Raw genomic sequence first — 21,366 nt, 5'->3', positions numbered from 1 at the left:
CAGCAGCTTATAATTAAACTATTAAATGTTCTCTGCTTTGTTTACTGGTCTTTTCTTAAGTCAGTTTTAAAGTTGAACTGAAATTCTCCTCACTTTTTGTGTTTTGTGTGTAATGATGATGCAGCTGTTGTGCGGATTTGTCCGTTCTGGGGTGGATTATGAGAAACTGGGCCCCTGGGCACCAACATGTAAAAGGCCCCCCCCCCACCCTCCTACAGTGAGACCTTCGGACTGAAAACGTTTTATGCCTCTTTTTTATTTCTTTTGCATCTCTGTGGTGGTTTTGCTCTTCAGTTTTGTTGTTTTGTGTTTGTGGTTATCTTTGTTTATTCACTTTGTATTTATATGTAGTTGTGGCCATTTTGTACCTTTCTATATTTGTTTTGCAACTCTTGTTGGTTTTTGAGCCTTTTTAGTTATTTTGCTTCTCTTTTACACCAGTGGCCATTTGTTTGATCCCTGACTTCTCCAGTCCACATGTTGAAGTTTCCTTAAGCAAGACACTGAAGCCCAAGTTGCTCCCAGTGGTTGCCCCATCGATGTGTGAGTGGCTGTATGGCAGCTCGCCAGTCAGGTGTGAGTGAGTGTGTGAATGCATGAATGGGCAAATATAGTGTTAAACTCTTTGAGTTTACAGAATACATAGAAAAGCGCTATATACAGTAATTGTCTTTTTGTCTATTTTACCATATTGTGCACGTGCATTGTGCTGCACAATGTGGATACTATTTTTTTTTTTTTTTTTTTGGCTTATTTACGCAGCAAGCAATTATCATTCAAGTGAACAGGTGCCATCTTTGAGTCCAATATCCAGTTCTTATATGGTAAGTGCATAATCAGTTTCTAGGCTGAGGTACTCACTGGAGCACATTACAACTCTGTACAATGTAATGTTGATACTAATTGTGTTTCACCCTTTTTTAACAAGCCTACATAATATGATTGATGAACCATTAGCAATTCAAACCACTGACTTTTTCTTTAAAAGTGGAAGTTAGCAGCCTGAGCTAACTAATAGCATTAGCCTGGGCTGCTAATGTTAGCACAGAGCTTTCACACTCAGTGCCATGCTCATCCTACATTGTACAAAGAAAGAGGGGCCAATCTAACCTTAGCTGTCAATCTTTCAGAGCTTATAGATGCGGTAATGTCAAATGATGTTACTATTAACCTCAGAGTTCTGTACATTACATGATTCAAACTACCATGTGGAGTAATGTATGGACTTTTCAAAACACTGGGCCTGAGTAATGGCTAACAATGTTGTCCCCAAGTTGTTACCTGCAACTTGTCGATATACAGTATAAAGAACGTGGCCAGTGGAAATTAATTGATTTGATGGATTGTGTTTAGTGCCCGCCCACACAGAGATTTCATCAGTCAGAATACATTAATGTAGGAAGCACTGTCACAGTAGAAAAATCTATAAAACTTTAACTTTTCTCCCTTTTATTAGTTGCAATTATGACCAAATAAGTATGCAAATACTGGTAAAATAAAAAGTATATATACTGCAGTATATATAAAGTATATATACTGATTTCTTAACAAATTTACAGGTGTGTTCGATATGCACTGAAGTGGCCATTAATTAACTTGATTTATAAATATGCAAAGGATGTGATTGTGTGCTTTAATGTTTTCCATTTTTAAATAAATTTAGCCCTGAAACTTAATTGATTAACAAACTCTAATATGATGTGTTTGTTTTTGAAAACAGCATGCTAACTCATGGAGTTATGTTCATTCTATTTGTAAAGTGAAAATTAACAGTTTGAGTTGAAGCTGGCTCCAAGTCAGCATTAATATTCCATGTTGTTCTTTCTCATTATTTCCAAAGCAGACCTTTGGGAATGGTCCAACAAGTGAGGTGAGCGTGTGCTAGAGTCTGTTTCTGATGGTAGTGCTCTTTTCATTTGCTAGAGTGGTTTGCACATGTCATTTTTGAGACATTTAACATCCTCAAATGTCTCTCAAAGCACTACAATACAGACAATGATCAGGACCGTGCAGCTTGTCATTGAGACTCACATTCAGCTGGTGGGTAACGTTCTTTCATAGCAGCGCAACAGTATGATGTCATTACAACACCAGATCCAACTTGAAATATTGATTTATTAGTCGACTTTGAGTGGAAGGGTATAAAAGCTATGAAATAAGTTGAAAGGCGGGACTGAGAGCCTGAGTCTTTCTCTGCTATTCTGCAACAATTTCTATTACATTTTCACTCAATAACAACTCCACTTTGCACCTCCCCCATACGCAGCAGATTCTTTCCTTGAGTAAGTCTGTATAGATTTATGAAGAGAAGCAGAGAATAGACGCTGAACAGGACACATTCCAGCACAGTAGACAGAGATGAAGAGAAACAAATGAGGGGAGCCGCCACACAGCTGCCCTCTATGATAAGAAAGGGAGGTTGGCTTCATTTTTATAATTAATTTGCCATTCCCTCTACACCCTCTGGTGGAGCCAACATGAAAGCTGGTCTGAAAGCCCTCTTGCTAACACATCCATTAGTCTATAAGGAGGATCTTGTTTCTTCCAGCTAAGTTCTCTTCTCTTGGGCACTACCACTATTCTAGCCCTGGCCCACTTATATGAATTACTCATGGCCTTTCAGAAGTGTTTAGACCCATGGGTCTCCATAGCTAACTAATATGTACCAAAGCTACAGTCCTGCCTCAGACTGAAGGGCAAAGTATGCATTTAAAAATCCAATTTTTAGGAAATCAGTTTCATTATCATTATCGTAAAAATGGACTTAGTAGCACAGTATTGCTGTAATTCTTTCTAATCTGCTGCATATTCTAATATCTTCCAAATCAACAGTATTTCAAACCTTATTTGCAATGCAGGAACCCTATTTGTAAATCCCCAAAATGATGCTTGTCCACAAATATTTAATTACTCCTGATTTATGGTGGTCAACACCATTAGAGTGAGATTTATATCAAAGGTTACCAGGATGCACATCCTATTAATGTTTCAATTATCATTTTTTGCAAAACAGTGAGGGGGGAATCAGAGATCAATTAAAATGATTGATTTCTGACACAGTCATGCATTGAAAACGATCTGGAGGAGGGGCTACAGCCTTGCATTCCTTCAATAGACAATAGTTAGTCAGTTCTTTCGACCAACCCCCAATCAGGCGCACTGATCTCTGTCGCTCTAGTGACCTCATTCTATCAAAAGAGCTTGCAGCTGCTCCTGCCTCATTATGACCGACTACTCCATTCACTAACCTTCAATGAAAGTTCACTGACATCAGGTGGCAGACAACGACATGTCGGACACAGTGATGTAACCCTGCACTGCTTTGCTGCGTGTTGCAACCTTTGAATATTAGAAGATTAAAAAGAAGGATGATACAGTCAACATACATAGTCTAAAAAGTGAAGTTCTTACGGGCAATTTAGTTTTTATTGGCTATTTGATGTGACTGGGAAGTCTAATGGCACCATATGAGGTTGTTTATTTCAGCCACTGCTTCCACAAATACACAATCTACAGATGATGATTTTTCTCTCCCTGGTCTACTGCAGTATGCCAAATTCATTTTATTTCAGGAATGCAAATGAGACTGACTTTGGGCACTTTAAGCTTATATCTCTTATCTAATTTTCTTGTGCTGAAAGGCAGGTGAAGTGGTCGAGACTTTAGCGTCACAAGGTAGAGAAGTTCACTCGCACATGAAAAAAAAAAGTTTTTACTCTTGACAGCTGGTCTTTATGACCCTCCCCCAGCCCTGCAAATTTAAATTATTATGCATCTTCAAAAGAAATGTGATATTATTTTTTAACCTGTGGGCCGTTTCGCCTGTCGTGTACTTTGACATCCTCTCTGGGCCACTTACTAAACTGATAATGGTTTTGTTCCACAGATCCACACCTATATGCAAGACGATTATCATCACTGCTGGATAGAAATCGTCAGCCCAGAGCTGGGTGCACCTTGCTCTGTATGTATCCTTACACCACATCTGCACAGCCCTCAGTCTGGGCCTAGGTGGAGATTTGAGGTCCGTGGTGCACTGTGGGTGACAAATTCAGACTTTGCCGCTGTGAAGACTTTGCTGTAGTCACCGTCAGTTGAAAGTGATGAGCTATAAGAATGGGATATTAGCTCGGAGACAATAGTGTGAGGCCAGAGAAAGTTTGTAAAAATCATTTAGACTCTCAGGGACGTATTTGTCTGGGCCAAAGACAAGACTATCCACACAAGAAGAAAAACCTTTTGTTGTAGCGTTATATTGTATTGAACAGGTTAGTCTTTGTCACACTGAGAATTGGGCTGGTCATTGCTATCAGTAAGAAGACTGATTACTCTCTCCATCTCCCTACCACAAGTACATATTTAATAGGGCTGGCCAGTGGCCACTTCCCTTTGTAGTATTCACAATAGAACTTTGATCGCCACTGAAATGAGTGGCTCAAACAATGGTCTACATTCAGTAAGCATTCCACATTCCTGCAGCAAGCTTCAATTGGAAGTGATGCTAGACAGATCATATCATAATCATTAGTGATGCCCAGATAAAACTGACCTGGGAACTGCTCTGTATAGCCTCTTTGTCTGAGAAGGGTCCAGTGAGCCCTAGGAACCCTCAGTCTGGCATCTCCAGCAGCAATCAAAGCCTGACCTCGGCCACCTCTCTCAGCCCTTAATGTCCAGGATGCTGGCTCTGGGGCTGTGGAACAGGGGCAGTTGACCTCCTCCTCTCTAGAGGATGAGAATGCTGATAGCAGGGACTAGGAATTAAAGACTGTGGCCTTTGAAAGACTCCATTATTGTCAGCAGGAGCACAGCAATGAATCTCACCGGTCCTCTTCATTATCAGAGGGCTGATTTCTTTTTACCTAAACTCTGTGCTTGCCAGTGATTTATTTTACCTTGGCACAAACATGGTCCCTGACCTCTATGTGCTTTTGTAGGATAAAAAAAAACCTGAACTGCGTTGAACTTTGGATCATAAGCAATACAAATGTCTTGAGAATGTTTTATGAACCATTAGAATTTATTTCTGAATCCATCTGAAATATGTTTTTCTGTTTCTGGGATGAAGCATTTTACAGGAATATGCAGGGAACAGCTGATTGCTACAATAATTCAGAAAGCTGGACCGTAGTCCAAAGTCAGTACAAAGTGTACTATCAAAAGATAGAATGAAAGGAGCATGTCGCTTTAAATCTCCTAGTCAGTTGTGATGGTTACTGAGGTACAGTACCTTCACATATTCAGTACCTTCAAACACCTTTGCAGAAGTAAGAAATCTTTGTTTTCTGAGGTTTTTCTAGCTGTTGTTCTGTTTCCTGGCATCTCTTGACATTAAACTTAGGTGCAGCATGAAGATTTTGGACAAAATATAATCTGAGCCAAAGTGTTTTTCAACCCCACAACACCTTGCATCTGTGTGTCTCGTATTGTAACTCAATTTAACCTGCTTTATTGATCATCTGCTATACATTTGATGACATATTGATTTTAATCTTTTTGTTTGTCTGCTTCTGTATAACTAATGGTTTTAAGCAAGCTGTGCAGTTTACATGGTTCAATGCTTGGTTCTTGGAGTGCCAAGAGACACAATGCTTCCACTGTGTGCATGTAAAGAGGAATGCAACAGTGAAGTTTCTTTGTAGGAAGGCCTGGAAAGACCTTAGCACTATCCAAGCACTAAGCTAATAGTGAATGAAGATGAGCACTTCAGAGGTATTGTGCACCACATTCTGCAGTGCGTCCTGCATGGTTGACTCTAGCTGGCCCTCATCAGCAGCTGCACGGCCGATTCAACATGTTGAATTGAATAGTCAGGGGAGGCAGTCAGTGAAAGTGAGCTGTCTGACTGGCCCGTAAAACAGCGACTTCACCTCGCGTTCACTTCTGCCTCTTCTTCCTCTACAAGCAAAAAACCACCAGCTGATCACACCAGTTATGATTTTTTTTTTTTTTTTTGAAAATTAAACTGACACGCTGTGCATACTACGAAACAGATTAAACAGATTCAAAGTAGCATGCTAGGCTAATTTGTTTAGCTTGTCTTACAGGTCCTTCTCCCACCCAGAAACAGAATGTGTGTGCATGTTAGTTGTCAGCTTCAGCTGGTCACTGGCTATTTTCCCTGAGGGCTGATCAATTGCACCTTTTACACTACAACTGAGGCAATGGAAAGTCTGCTTTTGTTGACACCGGCTCTTTATTTTCAGCTGTATGTATCAGCCACCCCCCCTCCAGTTAAATAACGTCTGTCATGTTTTTAAGTGACTTGCAGCTGGGGGGTTGGGAAAGAAACTGCCTGAACATAGATTTCAGCTATAGTGGCTGTCAGCTCTACCACAACAGCAACTGTAAATGGACAAACACATATATTTTCTGTGGCTACAGTCCTTTAGCTTACTTTCCCAACATGAAACACTTCAAATACTACAAAAAAGATAGTAAAAATGTGTGTAATAAAAGAGTCATAAAACATATGTCATTGCTTTCTCTCTTGTGACCTTGCATGTCTGTTATGAAGGAAAGTTTGTTCTCTTCAACTTCAACACTGCTGCTTCAATATGCTATTGACAATTACAGTATTGAGTTTCCCATTGAACCACAGTCCTGCATATACCCAGATAGCTATCCTGACCTACTGTGTGGCTCTCAGGGAGAAAAATAACATTTGTAGCAGAAGGCTTATGGTGCTTAAAGAAAGATATACTGTATTTTCCTGCTGGCAGAGCAAACAAAGTAATTTAAACAGCAGAAAGATAAAAGGCTGACAGCTGGAATATAAAAACCACTTGTTTTGTCCTGCATGTCACCTAATTAATTTCGCTGTAAAGTCCCATTGTGACAGAACAAGGGTGTTTTTTCTGAGCTGCAGTAGTGAACAAGAATGAATCGAGTCTGATCCAAAAATGCTGGCTATTAATAAATTATTCGTTTTTGTTTTTATTAATAACATAAAATGTTGAGATAACGATATCAGCTTTTTGCAGTTCAACTGTATTTCTAAGACCAACAGAAGCCATGGAGGTTTGTGTTAAACTACTCTGCCACACCATTTTAACTATCATATGATGATAATTACAATGAAGGAATCTTAACACACAATAATATCTAGAAAACATGAAGACAGTCATACTGTTCCTGGTCAGCTGTGTTCTTGTGCTCCACCCCTGTCCACTAGAAATGACATTTACTGTATATACTACTCATTTGGTTTGACAAATATGTGTTGTGCAGATGTAATTCCTTCCCATGTTTTTCCAACAAAGGACGTTTTACATTTTTGTAGGTTGCGGTTGGTTTTGGGTGCATCAGGCACAAAGCTTTGACACCAGAGACCAATGTTTGTATTCTGAGTCCGTTCTTAGATTCAGGCAGCAAATATTCTTTAGTTAAGGATAGGGAAGATCATGGTCTTGGTTCAATCTTAATAAAGTAAAAATATCCCTTTTCAACCAAGATCCTTCCTCAACCTTGACCAAGTGCTGTGAGTGTTAAGCACAACCATGAAAATGTTTGTTATACTTTACTTGCTATTATTCTATTGCACAAAGGGAAAACATGAAGATCAAGATCAAAGATTTTTATTGTCAATTCACTATATGTGCAGGACATACAGAAAATTGAAATACCGTTTCTCTCTCACCTAGTATTGAACGCTATTACCATTTAGGAAACTAAAATAGAATAAAAGTAGAATAAAAATGGGGGAAATGGACAGCGTTCAGCATCCTCACAGCCTGGTGGATGAAGCTGTTTGTAAGTCTGGTGGAGTGAAGACTGAAGACTCCGATACCTTCTCCCTGAAGGCAGGAGTCTGAAGTGGGAGTGTGCGGGGCGGGAGGTGTCATCAGCAATGCTGATGGCTCTGCAGGTGTTGAAGATGTCTGTGAGGGAAGGCAGAGGTGTACGGATGATCTTGCTGGCTGTTTTCACTATGCATTGCAGGGTCCTTCTGCAGGAGGCAGTACAGGCTCTGTACCACTCAGTGATGATGCTCTCAGTGGTGCCCAGGTAGAAAGTCCAGCACCCAGTTGCAGAGAGAGGTTTTGAGTCCCAGGTGTCCAAGTTTTTGTATAAGCTGCTGGGGAATTGTGTTGAATGCTGAACTAAAGTCTAGGAACAGCATTCGCATTTAAGAGTTCTTTGAATCTAGGTGGGTGAGGGCTGGATGGAGACCAGCAGTAATGGCATCCTCTGTGGACCTGTTTGACCTGTATGCAAACTGAAATGGGTTGTGAGAGGGAGGAAGGATGGACCTGATGTTCTGCATGACCAGCTGCTCGAAGCACTTCATAATAGTTGAAGTCAGTGCTACAGGCCGATAGTCATTGTAACTGGTTGGGTGGGGCTTCTTTGGAATTGGAATTATTATGGCAGCCTTGAAACACGTGGGAACAACTGCTTGGCTCAGAGAGATGTTAAAGATGTCTGTGAGGACATCCTTGAGCTCCTCAGCACAGTCCTTTAAAACACGACCAGGTATGTTATCCGGTCCAGCTGCCTTGCGTGGGTTAATCCTGAAGAGGGTCTTCTTCACGCTGGCTGCAGACAGACACACAGCCTGTTCACCCGGGGGAGGGGTGGTCTTCTGTGCTGGTGTGTTGTTCTGTGTTTCAGTGAAGTCATTGAAATACTTAATGAACATTTTGCTGACTTTGTAGCAGCGCTCAGTCATGTGGCAGATATTTCCGTCAGTAACATTTCCTAATTATGTTTCAAGAAGACATCATTTGGGTGGTATTACGTACTGTAGCTTTCAAAACGTTTCAGTTACTTGCTTCACTTCATTCCACTTTATTCTAAAGCCTATTCTGCATAACAAGCAGGTTGTGCATCAGCTTCCAACCAGCCAGTTTGAGCTCACTACCAATGCAGACCTGATCAAATACTAATTAGTGTTTGTTGCCTCTAGCAAATAGCCAATCAAACATTTACAAACAGTGGAGATGTTAGGGAGCATCATCTGTTCATGTATCTTTTCAGTATGCATAGATACATAAACATGCATTGTGCATACATACTGTACCAAATATGAAACAATTTGTCAAGCTAATTAAGGACATTTATGCAAAACAAAACATTTACCATATGTATAATATTTACAAAAACCGCTGTAAATAAAGTTTTTGTATTTCTTAAAAGAGGCATTGAATGGATTTCACTGATCTGCAGAGAAGAATGAAAGATTACAAAGGGAGCAGAAATTGGAGCGGTGTGTTTCAACGCACGCTGCTCATTGTTCTCTGTGTTATTTAAATCTCAGTAAAAAAGTGAATGGATCGCCTGGAGCTTAGACTACAGGTGTGTGTAGCTTCTAGTGCAGCTGGAGGAAATTGGACATGGTTTTTGTTGAGCCTAAGTTGTACAAATTGCTTGAGACAGATTTCTCCACATCACAAAAGAATGTGAAATAGTGTCTGGAATAAAGCGTTAGAATAAAAGAAATGTGCTCTGGCCACGGTATCAAATAGCTGCATCATCACAAATACATGTTCACAGATTTCTTGTGGGTGGTTTATATAATTTGTTACTCGACACCAGGATATTCAGCACAGCAGTGTATATATCTCTGCTGTGAGTAGTGTATCGGCAAACTCCTTGATTTCAGCATATAACAGCTGAAGATTTACCAACACTTGGTTTACCACACCTTCTTGTGCATTTTGTACAAATAGTTGTTGTTCATAATTGTCCAAGTGGTTTCAGTTGAAATTCAGTGCGGTGACTGAATTCAAATTGATGTGTAAAAGCAATGGTTGTGCTGCTTTTAGAAACCCTGAAGGGTAAGTGTCAGTGTGACCTCATGCACAATAGGTAGCCTGGTGTGAGGTTTTCCAATGAAACACAACAATGGAAGGCTTATGTTCAACCACCAACGTTTCAGAAGAGGGAGACAGGGTGAAAACCTACTGTGGATTCACAACCAGAAACTCCACTCCCCTTGTCTCTGGTGGTTTCCTTGGCCTCGCTCCTGACTCACTAGAGAGCTTTATCTCACATTCAACAAGATAGCTTCTAATGAACCTGCACCTCAATTTTCAAAGCAAACTAGCATTTTATGGAACAGCGTGCCACCATTAGGAAAGGGTGCTTAAGGGAATTTGAGGAGTCTGTATTACAGCATCAGTGGTTCAGTTCTTTAGGATCAACACTGTATAAGCAGGCTATTCTAGTGGAAGAGAGGAGGTTAATGGTAACAGCAGCGAGGGATAGACCAAAGTTTTCTGTTGTCATTCTTCACTCACCTACTCGTTCTCCGACAATAGTGTGACAGTAATTGAGCTTCCACGTTTTTGTTTTAAATAATGAAGCAACTGATTGTAACTCATCCTCGTTCAAAGTCGACGTCTTTTGTTCGAGACAGATTTGCTGCGCTCTGCATGACACAATGCTCCCCCCGACTGAATTTACAAACAGTAACTGAGGCAACTCAAGACCAGATCCATATCACCTAAGGGTTGCACTACATTCAAACAAACACGTTTTTTTCAGTTTGTAGAGCAACAATCTGTCAGTCAACATAACATGACATATTACAGTCTGAGGCCGCAACAATAGGCAACAGAATGATCATCAGACCTGCTGCATCAAGAAGGGAAAGCACTATTTTTTAGCCACAAAACAACAAATGAGTGCATGAATAAATTATACAGGAGATAAAAGGTCAAGCATAATTTGAGGCAGTATTTTCAGTCGCCCAACCTCCCACTATATTTTCTCCCAAACAGGGGATGAATCCTAATAAGAATACTTTATTTCTTACAAACTCCACATCTGTGAATATGGTTAAGCAATGGAAAGATAGGACCCCTACTACTGCATAATGTTGCCATAGATTATTGTAATAATTATAAATCAAGCAGCGACCAGCGTCCTTATGTCACAGTCCTTCATTGCTGGGATAAGAAAAAAAAAACTATATGTGAGCACCCCAAAGGCTTTATTTTCTTCTTCCAGCACCTTACAAAGATCATGGGGAAAGAGCTAATGGCGTGACAAAACAATTTGTACTCTACCAATACTTTCATTAAATCAAGCAAGAAATGGCTTTTAAAACTTGCAATATCAATGCCTTAAACACATTTCCCAGTCCTCCCTTGCAGCGTGGAAACCAATGATTAATTCAGTGTTAAGACTTGAGCAAATCACCTGATAAATATCTATCAGTGCAAAGTTGCCAGATTTTTTTTTTTTCACAAATTAAGAAAGATTACAGCCAGTGCTTTTCAAGTTTTTATAATTATGGTTGTAAGTAAATACACAATATGAGCCTGCCTGGACAGTGTCATCAGGCTGCCTGTCAGTGAAGTCAACAGCAAAGCTTGTGACCATGAAAACACTCCTGGGTGAAAAGAAAATCATCACAATTATAAAAATCGCATTCTGGTTGTGCTGCAGCTTCGCATCCTTTGCCTGGAAACAAAGAGTGTTACTGGGCTGATGTAGGCATTCATTAAAATTGGTATTTGGCATGATTGATGATACTCTCAGTTCTTAGGGAAAAGTACATTCTTTGTTGAGGCGTTGTGAGGAAAATTGGACTCCATTGGGCAAAAGGGTGGGTGGTCCTCACTCCTCTCTGTGGAAACCCACTCTGTCATGTTGTGCTGTGCTGCAAGGCCTCTAACTCTGTAGAACACAATGACAAGAGTTTCCTTTGACAAGTTGTTTCTTAATTTTTTCTTTCTTAGTTTTTCTTTTTTTTTTTTTGACCTGATCATTATTTTCTCATTTTGCATTCGTTTCATCAGAGATAATTTATCTCTGCCTGCTTTAATGAAGTGATAATTCCATGATAATTAACTTAATCCTGCACCAAAGCAAATTTGCCTAATGACTGTTGTTTTGATAGTTTGAGTCGGTGCATGGGAGAATGTCCACAGTGGGAGAAACCGAGACTCTGTGCCAGACAGAGGAAACGGGAGAAAGCAGTCTCGGGAGCCAAAGGACGGAGAAAAGTACAGAATTTTACTTTGTGACCTTAACTTTCCATGGTGGGTTGAAGGGACCCCTAGCACTTTTCATTCAACCGTTCAAATAATAGGGTGCTAATAGGTCAGCTCTGTGAAAGAAAGCCTATTTGGTCTGCCCTCTTATGTCCGACTACAAATATGACTGCCTGGAGATGATGAGCAAGGTGAAGCAGGGCTTGGGCCAAGGTATTGTCCCTGACATTTCATTTGTTCAGGGGTACCAACTTTGACATTTCATTTGTTTGATATTTGTTCAACTCACACAGCAGAAAAGTTAACCTTTTCAAATCCTGGATTAAACATCCACAACTACTCCCTTTCCACTCAAGATAAATAGATTAGCGCCGGATAAGGGGACAACAATTGATCGTGGCATAAAGATGTGCATGCGTGACCTCTTACATATACAGCATAGTAGACGGTTATTTTCAGAGATCAGTAATGGTAGGCAGTACAATCCTACCTGAGCTGATGACATTACAGATAAGTATTCCAAGTATTCATCTCATTAACACAACAATGAATGCATCCTCAGAAACCTTTATAATTGTAATGGATGTTTTTCCTCTCAGAAGTTACATCTAGGTTAATCACCTTCATCAAGTGTCATATTTGCCAGTATATTGTAAGTGCATACATGTAGATGGATATACAGTACAGAGAGATGGAGAGACAGATAAATGAAAAGAGAGACTCAACTCTAAATGTGTTCTGTATAGACCTGGCACTTGAACCTAGCTCTTCACATTACTTATATACTTTAAATGGACAACAATAGAGGTTGAGTGCATAATTCACAAGTACAGTGTTTACACTTGGCATGAACCTAGAATATGAAACTAGATTTATGTAGTTTTATTTAATTCCATGACTTCTTTGTTTTAATTTGATTTTGGTTATTTGAGAAGAATGTATAAAAACACATGCATTTCTGTAGTTGCAGACAAATAGACTAAATCCCATATAGCTTTTTTAGTTGAGCTCATGGAAAGGTAAAGTGGAATATTTAAATATTATACTTCTGGGGTGTCAGATGTAAATTTACCCAAGAGTTTGACCTTTACTGTGGGCTGCATAAATTATTTTCTAGATCATTAGAATTTCAGGTAAGTTGATTTATTATTTTGCAGTTTTCACATATAAAAAAACATATACTAGAGGAACGGAGGATTCATAATGATTATGCATACACCTCATTAAAATGTTTACAGGCAGGGACCAAGCACGTATGGGTTCAGAAGTAGAGCATTGCAAAACCCAACATTCTGTGAAAATGACAAAAGTATACATCATGTTTTGGAGCCACAAGCACATGAAACAGATTGGGATTTCATTACACTTATGCCAAGAAACAACAAAGCGAAAGTGTAAAGACATGCCTGGATTAATGGCTTTAAAGTGGAAGTAGAGCTGGAACATCCAGCTGAGGTGATCAATCCACTGGCTCACCCTGGATGTGGGGAAGACTGGCAGCCAACAAGTCCCCACCATGTTTGTGTGTTTTACATGATAAAGTATATGGAGAGAGCATTAAATAACCCTTACCTTGCTTGACAATTTGACAGCTGCAAGATGCCCCCCCTTGTCTTGTGCACATATTGACAGGAAGCATTTCCATTAAAAAAAGTACTATTTATTGACTTAAACAAAAACATCAGCATCTTTTTGTGAAGTCTCTGGCCTCTGAATGCCGCCTTGATCAGCAGCCTTCATCACTGTACTGCTAGAGTGACTGGTAGTTAATATTAGCAGATGAATAAAAGTGATGATCATTATCATTGAATTATTAGCATATATATACAGATTTTAGCATTATACAACACATGCATCATTATAAAACACTTCAGCTGTAGTCACACAGTATATCAACAGCATTGCAGCTGCCCATTCTAATTAATAGATGGAGGGTTTCCAGGTGAGCCCTTGCACATTGCTCTGCATTTAAGAGTTAAAATACTCTATTTATCTGCTAAAGCCCAATAAAGCTGGCAGGGTGGAGCAGTGATTAGTGCTGTCGCCTCAAGAAGGTTCTGGGTTTGAGCCTGGGCAGACCCGGGGCCTTTCTGTGTGGAGTTTGCATGTTCTTCCTGTTGCCTGCGTGCGCTCTCTCTGGGTACTCCGGCTTCCTCCCACAGACCAAAGACATGCAGCTTAGGTTGATTGGCGACTCTAAATTAATTAAATCTAGGAGTGAGTGTGAGTGTGAGTGTGTGTGGTTGTTTGTCTACGTATCAGCCCTGTGACAGACTGGAAACCTGTCCAGGGTGGACTCCGCCTCTCACCCAATGTCAGCTGGGATTGGCTCCAACCCCCCCATGACCCTCATTAGGATACGCAGTATAGATAATGGATGGGTGAGTGGATGAAGCTTAATAAACAACAGATATAATTTTATAAATGTTGGTAGGTACAGTTCATTAATTAAGTGGTTTATATGTAACTGCAGAGTGTAGAACAACTGACAGATATAAATGTTATTTATCATAGAAGCGCAGCCAAATATGCTGTGAAATTTATTTATTTTATACTGTTGGATACAAGTATTATCTCCTTCAAAAACATTTGGGCTTAAGGAGATGACACATCCATGGTTCATAGTCAACAAAATGCCCTTTAGATATTGACCTGACTCTTATTTTACTAAAACCAGGGGAGGATAAAAGCAATCACAGCACCCAAACCACCAGGTGTGCACTGTATTTTGGCTGAGGTATTTTTGAGCAATTGTTTCTTTAAAGACATAAAGATTATTTTCAAAAGTGTAGCAACTATGCTGTTATGTGATTACCTACACACCAGGAACCTTTCATTCTGCTCACTGTTTCTCTCGGGTCAGTGGTCTCTCAAGTCCTTCAAATGTTCTGTGGAGGAAAAAGATGGAGTACAATTACAGTGTAATGTCTGAGGCAAACAATATTGATATGATACTGATGAGATGATTTTTTTCAGCACATTTGGGTTTGCTTGCATTTGCAAATACTTCTCATGGAAAGAATCTGAAATAGCAGAAAGTTGTGTGAATCAGTGTTACGCTGAAGTACGCAGAATGATTTAATGGTTGTGACAACTTAGAGGTTTTAGAACTCAATAATTATTTTAATTAATGCATTTAAATCAACCTTAAAGAAATTGATAATTGATCCTTTTCACAAATATAATCTACTTTAATTAGAACAATTTGACAAAACATTCATGCAGTGTAAAAGTGATGGTCCTGATGTAAGTGATTTGTACAGGGAGCTATAAGGAAACTCATAACTGAGTACTGATCTGGTAGAAAGAAAATCTATTGCAGTTCATCTCATTTACTGGGGAAACATAATGGAGGGTCTTTAGACCCTAAAGTCCAGCTGTGGAAATTCTGCGACACAGACAGGAGAGACAGTGTGGTCGCTCATTAAAAGCCTCTAATTTGCTTGGAGAAGAATGGCAGTGGGCCACTGAAGCTGCTGCAATACTGGAGATTTGTATACCTTTTCACAGCATCCTGTGTGTGTTTGTGTGTGGGTGTATCAACAAAGTACCTAAATAATTTAACCATCAGGGGTGAGATCCTATTGACCAGTGTGACATCGGGTCTACATTGTATCTGCAGCATTTATAGAGCTACAAATTACTCAGGAGGCTAAAGAAAAACAGGACTAAGAAAGTGTGACACCAAATGCTGCAAACTTGCACATTTTATCTGACAGTGAAAGGGCATCTCTATTATAACTACAAGTGTGTGATACTTTTGCTCACTGCTAAGGTGGGAGCCATATAAATTGGCTCTGCTGATTCTTTAACTGCTTCCATCAAACTAGATTAGGAAGGTGAGCTGGAAGATGAACCCCTGATGGTTAATTGAAGTTTTATTAATGCTGCTGAAATTCAACAGAAATAAGAGCCGATATGACCGCAGGGCTAGTGAGGAGACTTCCACATTGCAGTTTTTTAAAACAATTATAGGTATTTTCCACTGTCTTTATCCTCACATAGTTGCCAAAGAAACCTATTTTATTTGACCTTGAATGTCCCTCTGTGGTTGTCTGCTCGGAGGATACAGAGCTCCTCCCTGGTGAGAGCTCTGTGTATTCTGTAATTAATAATTCAACAGATAACAGTCTGGTGGAGGGACTGACACTTTAGTAGTCTGAGCAGTCTCTTCACTCAACCTTAATGAGTTGTTTAAGGTTGATTATGTAACAATGCTATTGTCAACTTTGACTTTTCCCCCCTACATTCACATGAGAAAGCATTTTCAGTATTAGCTAAATCCTTTAATGTTGTATACACCTTCAAATACTGTCCAAATACAGCAGGCTTTATTTTTTAGAATAAATTGTTAGGTAGTTTTGAGACTTCTTTAAATGATAAGTAATGCAGCTTCTGAAGTTCACACATGGCTCAGCTTTTAAAAAGCTTACTCTTTCATTCAGCCTGTGTTACAGTATAAAGGGAAACAGGGAAACAGTCCAGAGCTTGGTGTCATTCCAGGAAATCACTGTGCTCAGGCAAGAAATAGTCCACAAACTCCCCTCAACTTGTCATTTTACATTTCATTTTTGAACAGATTAAACAAACTATAGAAATATAATATGTTAATTAGAAAGTTTAGAGAGGCATTGTGTTTCTGGGTTGTCTGTCTGTGCGGCCCATTTTATTGTACATGATATCTCAGGAACACTTTGAAGGAATTCCTTCAGCTTTGGCACAAATATCCAGCTGGAGCTACTGATTAGATTTTGGTGGACAAAGGTCCGGGTCACTGTATCGTCACATCTGCCCCATTCCTGGGAATTTGACTGATTAGTGGAGGCATACAAGTAATTGTACTTTTTTTCTTTGCTTCGGAGAGAACCAGGCTAGCTGTTTCCTCATGCTGGGGACTTTATGTTAAGCTAAGCAAACTGTGTCCTGGCTGTGGCCTTATATTTAACAGGCAGATAGCAAAGTGGTATCAATCTTCTTGTCTAACTCTCTGCAAAAAAAAGTACCTCCCTAATGTCAAACAGTTCCTTTAAGTGTCAGGATTTTTTTCGACATTAAAAGTTAATCTATGATCTATGTCTCTTCTCCGAATATGTACTGATAAATCAGACACTCAAAAGATTTTCAGATTTGTTATTCAGTCTGTCCTTGTAGCAAGTTCATCAGTTGGAGAAAAAGTTCCTGATCCTGCTGTCTGTAGCTGTTTACTAATATTTATGGATGAAATGACAAGTCTGCTTGCTAGTGTTACCGGTGTCAAGTAAATTGAAAACAGGCAGTAGTCGCTGTCATAAATGTTACTGTGGTGGTTTCAGAGACTATTTACTGCCTTCCCGAGATCAAGGTTGGAAGAGGGGAGCTACTCCAGGTGCCCGTGCACTCACAGTTTTGTCATTTCACTTCACTCTGCACCAGCAGGTTCCATAAATATATATTTACACTCCCAAAATGTTTTGATGTGGCCACAGAGAATGAAGACATGCAACTACACCTAACATGTCTAAGTCTTATTTTCAAATGATTAATGGTGTGGCCTATGTATTTGATTAGGAGTACTGTGTGCCACAATCCCATGTAGACAGGGAAAATAAGATGTCAACAGCACTTTGCATGTTGATAGAGCATGCCTTCCTGCAGGATCGGACCGACCTGAATAGACCCCATTAAGATCACCCAGAGATTGGTGGTAACAGCCTTTAGACTGACAACCCCCTTCTGCTACTGCAGCTTCCAGTCTGTATAACATTAATATTCATTTTCTTGGTTTTAACGAAGCAGGCAACAGGCACAGGGTGCCCTGGGAGCACTGCGTTTAGCATCAATGGAGATACAGTCAAACAACCAAACACAGAGGAAGGAAGTTGGCTGTCTCCTTCCCCTGGGCTCCATATTAATGAGTCAGTGCCACACTGCAGCCAATTACAGCCACTCCCAGACAGATGCCTTTGGTCCAAGACAACCTCCCACTGTAGACTCAACCCCCACCTCCTCACAGTCACCATTCCTTTACATGAACATATATACATCATTTTCTCCTGACAACAATCCAGACAGGACATACATTATGCATGTTTTTGCAGATAAAACACCCAACAACAGTGACCTATAAAAGAAAAGAGTGCTAAGACCCATAAACAAAAGGCCCCTTTAACCCTTATCTACATGTTAAAGACATGCATTATTTGATTCACTTGTCAATTATCCATCCATCCATTTTCTGAACCACTCCTTTTCAGGGTCAGAGGAGCTGTCGCCTGGTGTAGCACACACTAGGCAAAAGAAAGTGAAAGCTGTGGAGAGGTTGCCCAAATATCACCGGACTAACATGTTCTGACAGAGACCGCACACTCAAATGTATATCTACCAACATTTTATAGCATCCAATACACCCAATCTGCATTCTACAGTCTTTTGACTATGGGAAGACACAGATATGACGAGGGTACGCAAACTCAAAACACAAAAATCTGAAGCTAGTTGAGTTTTGTTTGAAGTTACAAGCTTCTTGTTGTGATGTTACTAGAAAACTTTTCCAAAATAGCATCATAAAAGGTTGGGTCACAGCTTCCAATAAAGATGCCATTGTACAGCAGCCAAAATAGAAAACCTATAAAATTTCATCCTCTACTTGGCCATTCTAACATGCCAAAGACTCCAAATAAAAGTATTCTTGCAAATACTCTACTTCACTTTTTAAAAAGCCTTTTCTAACCCATGTGAGATGGCTCATTAATTGAGCAATATAAAGCTGAGGCAGTGGAAATAAGGTGACCTGCCTGGCATCAAAGCAGCCCTTATAGTGGATGGTGCATCTGCACACTCTTCTGAATAGGCAGGCTTGGTGGTATGGCTGTATTAAGCACAATGGTTGTAAGCAGCTGCTGTTTGCCTACTGAACTCTAAATTGAGACTGAGACCAATGATTAATCTCCAAGCTCCTTAGAAAAAGGCTTCTACAATATCACTGGAACATTTACCTGGAAATCCATTGATGCACAACAGCAGCTTTTCTTGGCAGATTCTCATGTAACCTCATCCATTTATCAGGATTTTTTTCTTATTCTTAAACTGATGCTGGCCTAAATGGCAGAACAAATATAATGTACCGGGCAAAAAACAACAACAAACATATTACATTGCTACAGTGGCAGTGTTAAATGTTTCAGCTTGTGAATTTAAAAATCTAATTGCATGCTAAGTGCTGGTATAGCAATATACCTCTGGTACATATAAGCTGCATGCCAACTTGCGCAAAACAATTGCATTCTTTACTTTTTATTGTTTAGCATTTGGATTTCAGTCATATGGATTCCCTGGTAAAATCTAAGTCTGAAATGCACAGTCCAGTACTTGACAAAAAAATGCAGTAATTGCCATCTACAATACACAGGGACTGAACATTGTTAAGCAAAGAAAATGTTGCACTTTGATATAATTTGTGGAAATAAAAAAAGGACTGATTCTGTCACGATGTGCCTGATAAAAAAAGTGTGGCAGACAAAAGGCTGCCCCCTTTGTGAGAGCAAAGGCAGACAGATACCAATATGGGCCTGGGGACCTGAAAATCATTGGGCTTGGCTAGTATTCAGGGTGAATCAGGGCCAGTAGTACAATGCAATGGCCAGATACAAGTCAGCGGAGGAGGAGGGAGTGGCATGACTGGAATTAATTCCCTGTGATTGAGGCAATTGCCAAGGTTACTGCAGAGAATCAAACAGAGGAATGTCACAGGAAGCGTTGCTTTCAGAGGCACAGTATCCTTGGTCACAGCTCATACCAAGGAGATGGTAATGATAGTTTTATCTGGTATCTCTTTGAAAAACTTAAAAAGCACCCAGCAAACATCTTACTTAGGTAAGAACCATCACTGTCTGATTTTCAAAAGACATCTAAATAGCTCAACCCTCTCAAGTATTTTATAATTTTGGATGTTACAGGCACAGTGAAAAGATGGCATGCGTTGTATGAAAGGAATCCTGGTACCAAATTTCAAACAGCATTTTGTTTGCAAAAAAAGCCACATGCACCTAATCAAACTGAGCAGGAACCTAAATGAGAACTTCTGGTCTCTATGATACACCAGTATCATAAATGGGTAATTACGACTGGCGCTAGGTTTGTAAGAAGCTAAGGAATTAAGTGTAAATTTAACAAACAGAACCCAGGCAACACAAAAAAAAATTTCAGCCAAATGTAAATCAGACAGTAAACCTTGTGTAAACATTCAGTCAACTGTAAAAATGTCCAGTGAGTCTTATCCAGTGGGACAGTCGGAGTCTCACAAAAGCTTACTGATTGCAAACAAAATAATTCTTGTATAATCTGAATGAAAATAATAATAATTTAGTAGAGTATACTGACAGAAACCTCAGAATACAATGAGTGGGTATGTTTTCAGTTCTTTTGAGTTTTTATTTACTTTGTGCCCTTTTAGTGTACAGATTGATAATTGGGCTGAACCGTTGTATGTGCATTTTCATGTGTAAAGCACTTTGTAACTTTTCTTGTGAGAAGTGCTTTATAAGTAAAGTTTATATTGTTAAAACATTTTAGGCACTCAAAGTAAAGTGAGGGTGCTTTCAAAAATCATGCCATTAGTAGTTTGTACTTGTCAATTAACTTTAAAAAAGTGTTATTTGGTCTTATTATATGGTCTTATTTCATATGTTATGTTTTTCAGCGTGCACCAACTGGAGGTCACTCTAAAAATTCCGTTGTACGTGTTACAATGACAATAATGGATTATCTTATTTTATCTTATCTTGTTGTAATACAGCCTCCAGCCACTAGGGGCAGTCGTTCGCGGAGTCTTCATAATTAGGTCGTAAAGTGCTATAGTGTCAAGCAGTTTTCCGGTCCTGCCGGATTTAAATGAACTGTATGGACTTTTGACTTAAATGAACTTTACCTGTCGTCTGCTGGAGTAAGTGTCCATTTTGTTAGCCTCCACATGGTTGATAATAAAGTTAATTTTCAGAAACTGTAGCTGGGAAGTTCACCTGTCTGCCATACATTCAACGTGCTACCAGCTAGCATCTGTATGAGCACCAGCCACCCGTTCAGCTAGCACCCAGAAAGCGGTTATTGGCGTGGTGCACACAAGTTCAAGGTCGAATTAAAAATGTGCCCCAAATTTCAGTCTTGTGTCAGTAAAACCTCTGCGAGGCAGAGACAGCCTCCTCTGAAGTCAGGACATCAGCAACAGGTGCTGTCATCAGTCAGTCTTGCTGTTAAGAGTGGCCACAGTCGCACATCAGCTGCAAAGATAGCAGTTGTGTTGGAGCAGATGCAATAGTCCCACCGCCAGCATCAGGGCTGTCATCGGCAACGCAAGTAGTGTTTGCTTGGCAAGGCTTGTAAAACGACAGCTCTTGTGGGGCAGATAAAGCAAAAATGTGAGGGAACCCAGTAGGCCAGCAGTCAGAGC

At 39.8% G+C, this 21,366-nt stretch overlaps 1 long non-coding RNA gene across 1 annotated transcript; it reads right to left on the bottom strand.

The window, feature by feature from the left end:
• Positions 1–11,217: 11,217 nt before the first annotated feature.
• Positions 11,218–20,926, bottom strand: LOC109956891 (uncharacterized). Its single transcript, XR_002274479.1, has 3 exons — positions 20,848–20,926; positions 14,766–14,830; positions 11,218–11,625 (listed from the first exon to the last, which is right to left on the bottom strand). It is a non-coding gene; the product is annotated as an uncharacterized LOC109956891 (long non-coding RNA).
• Between the last annotated feature and the right edge of the window lie 440 nt (positions 20,927–21,366).

The sequence above is a fragment of the Monopterus albus genome, unplaced genomic scaffold (genome assembly GCF_001952655.1).
Source record: "Monopterus albus unplaced genomic scaffold, M_albus_1.0 scaffold2.1, whole genome shotgun sequence".
NCBI lineage: Eukaryota > Metazoa > Chordata > Actinopteri > Synbranchiformes > Synbranchidae > Monopterus > Monopterus albus.
The sequence above is the reverse complement of the archived record's forward strand: the minus strand, read 5'-3'. Positions and strand labels throughout refer to the sequence as shown.